Genomic DNA, 3,820 nt, shown 5'->3' with positions numbered 1-3,820 from the left:
TAGCTGAATGGATAAGAAAACATGACCCGCAAAGATGCTGACTTCAAAAAAAATAACCACTTCAGAATAAAAGCCTTATAGAGACTGAAAGTAAAGAGATGAAAAAAGTATTCCAAGCAAAGAGACAGAAAGAAAGCAGGTGTAGCAATACTTATATCAGTCAAAATAGTTTTGAAAACAATGGTTATAAAAAGAGACACAGAAGGACAGTTTATAATGCTCACAGGAAGAATTTATGAAGAGTACATAAACAGGACACACCTATATGTCCCCAACATAGGGGTACCCAACTATATAAAGAAAATATTGGAGGACTTCAAGAAACATTAAGACAGCAACACACTGTCAAGAGGGGATTTTCACATCCCACTCTCCACATGATTAGATCTTCCAAGAAAAGAAAAAACAACAAGAATATTGTGGAATTGAATGACACTTTAGGTCAAATGGACTTACATAAAATATATAGAACCTTTCAACCCGATGTAGCAAATACCCACTTTTTTTAAATGCACATGGAACATTTTGAAAGATAGACTACATGACACAACACACACACACACAAACACACACAGAAACGGAAAAAATTCAAGAAAATTGAAATCATAACAAACATTTTCATGGGCCACAAGGGCTCGAAACTCGAAAGAAACCCAGGAAAAAACTCAAAAACTTTCAAACTGATGGAGACTGATTAGCACTATTAAACAATGAATGGGTCAATGAGGATATCAAAGAAGAAATTAAAAAGTTCCTGGAAACAAATGAAAATGAACACAGAACAGTTGAAACCATAGGGGACATGGAGAGGCAGTCCTCAGAAGGAAGTTCATAGCAGTAGAGGCCAAACTAAAGAAGATAGAAACATTTCAAATAAGAAACCTAACCCTAGACATCAAGAACTGGAAAATTAACAACAACCAAAGCCCAGAGAAAGCAGTAGGTAATAATCAAGATCAGAGCAGAATTGAAAAACATAGAGACTAAAGGAACAATTCAAAGGATCAAGAAAACCAGGAGCTGGCTCTTTGAAAATGTCAATGAAACAGACATGCCTTTAAGCAAACTCATGAGGACAGAAAAGGAGAGGAGACAAATTAATAAAATCAGTAATGAAACAGGGGAAATAGCAACTGATATCACAGAAATACAAAGGATTGCCTGAAATTACTATGAACACCTACATGCCAGGAATTTTTGAAAACCGCTATGTAATGGATTAATTTCTAGAGAAATATAACCTTCCAACGATGAATGAAGAAGAAACAGAAAGTCTGAACAGACTGATAAGAGCTGGTGAATGTGAAGCAGCAATCAAAAATCTCCGAACACAGAAAAGCCCTGGACCAGACGGTTATAGAGGAGAATTTCACAGAACGTTTAAGGAAGAGCAAATCCCTATCCTTCGTAGACTATTACTAAAAATCCAAGACGAGGGAAGTCTCCCAAATTCCTGAGGCCAGCATCATCCTAATCCCAAAACCAGATAAAGACACAAGGAAGAAAGAAAACTATAGGCATGTCGCTGATGAAGACAGACACTGGAACCCTGAACACAAAATTGGCACACTGCATCCAGCAGTACATTAAGAGGATCATCGACCATGATCAAGTGAGATTCATCCCAGGGATGCAAGGATGGTTCAAAATCAATAAATGTAATACATCTCACAAACAAAAGGAAAGGCAAAAACCACACGATCATATCAATAGATGTAGAAAAAACATTTGATAACGTACACTGCCCATTTATCATAAAAACACTCAGCAAAGTGGGAGTAAAGGGGGCATGCCACAGCATAATAAAGGCTATATATGAAAAACCTGCAGCCAAACTCATACACAACGGGGAAAAAATCTAAAAGTTTTCCTACTAAGATCAGGAACAAGATAAGATCGTCCGCTTTTACCGCTTCTCTTCGATATAGTATCGGAAGTCCTAGTCACAGTGGTCAGTCAAGAAAAAGAAAGCAAGGCTTCGAAATTGGAAAGGAGTAAGTAAAATTATCATTGTTTGGAGATGACATGATAGTGCACATAGAGAACTCCAAAGACTCCAACAAAAAACTACTTAACCTAAGAAGTCAATCTGGCAAAAGAGCAGGATACAAAGTCAATATTTAGCAACTGAAGACATTTTTGTTCACAAAAATGAAATATCAGAAGAAGAAATCAGGAAAAAAATCCCCTTTGGTATCACAATAAGATAAATAAAGTACCTAGGAATAAACTTAACCAAGGAGGCAAAAGACCTGTACTCAGAAAAGTATACAACATGGAATACAGAAATTAAGGAAGACAAATAAAGGGAAGCATATATAGTGTTCATGGATTGAGAGAAGTAATATTATAGAAATATCCATACTACCCAAAGCAATTGATAGTTTCAACATAATCCCTATTAAAATACCAGTGAAGTGTTTCACAGATATAGAACAAACATTTAAAAAAATTAAATGGATCCATAAGCTACCCCAATAGCTGCAGCAATTCTGACAAGGGAGAACAAAATCAGAGGGATCACAACACATGACATCAAATTATACTACAGAGCCACTGAAATCAAAACAGTCTGGTACTGGCATAGAAATAGACCCATAGATCAATGGAACCGAATAAAGAACCCCAAATTAAACCTATGTCTTTATGGTCAATTAATTTTTGACAAAGGGCCCAGAAGCACACAATGGAGTAAAAATAAGCTCTTCAACAAATGGTGTTGGGACATTTGGACAGCTACATGCAAAATTGAAATTTGACCATTGACTTACAACTTACACGAAAACAAAATCAAGATGGATTAAAGTCTTAAATGTATGTTGCAACACCCTTAAATTCCTAGAGGAGAACATAAGCAGGACCCTCTCAGATATTCGAAGCAGCAGTATTTTCACCGATATGTCCCCTAGAGTACGGGACATAAAGGAAAAATTAAACAAACGGGGTTTAATCAAAATAAGGAACTTCTGCATGGCTAAAGAAAACATCAGCAGAAGGAAAAGGGAACGAAAGATATGGGAAAATATATTTGTGTATGATACCTTGGAGAAGGGATTGGACTCCAAAGTGTATAAAGAACTCAACGACTCCACTCCAGGAAGACAAACAATGTAAGAAAAAAAAAATGGGCAAAGGACGTGAACAAACACTTCTCCAAGGAGAACATACTCAGGGCCCAGGGACTTATGAAAGGATGCTCAAGATAAGTAGCCATCAGAGAAATGCAAATGAAAACCACAATGACATGCCACTTCTCACTGGTCAGAATGGGCATCGTAGACAAATCAGCAAACATCAAGTGCTGGTGAGGATGTGGAGAAAAGGGAAGCCCTGGTACACTGTTGGTAGGAGTGCAGACCGGTGCAGCCCCTTGGAAAACAGTGTGAAATTTCCTGAAAAAGGTAAAAATGGAACTGTCTTTTGACCCTATGATTCCACTGCTGGAATTGTACCCTACGAATCCCAAACAGCCGTTCAAAAGAACCTATGCACCCCAATGTTCATGGCATCACAATTTACAGTGGCCAAGTGCTCGAAGCAACCGAAGTGTCCAACAGTAAATGAGTGGATCCACAAACTCTGGTACATTCAACCAATGGAATACTATGCAGCAGAAAGAAAGACAGAGCTCCTACTCTTCACCACGGTATGGACTGAACTGGAGAGCGTTATGCTAAGTGAAATAAACCAGGTGGCGAAGGACAAATACCATGTGATCGCACCTATAAGTGGAACCTAATCATGAAAACAAACAAGCAAGGAAATATAACCAGAAACATTGAAAGAAAATACAAAGGGACAGTTTCCAGAGGGAAGGAGG

The sequence above is a fragment of the Pteronotus mesoamericanus genome, unplaced genomic scaffold (assembly GCF_021234165.1).
Source record: "Pteronotus mesoamericanus isolate MK-2021 breed Mesoamerican mustached bat unplaced genomic scaffold, CSHL_Meso_final contig_903, whole genome shotgun sequence".
NCBI classification, from domain to species: Eukaryota; Metazoa; Chordata; class Mammalia; order Chiroptera; family Mormoopidae; genus Pteronotus; species Pteronotus mesoamericanus.
This window is presented reverse-complemented; position numbering follows the sequence as displayed.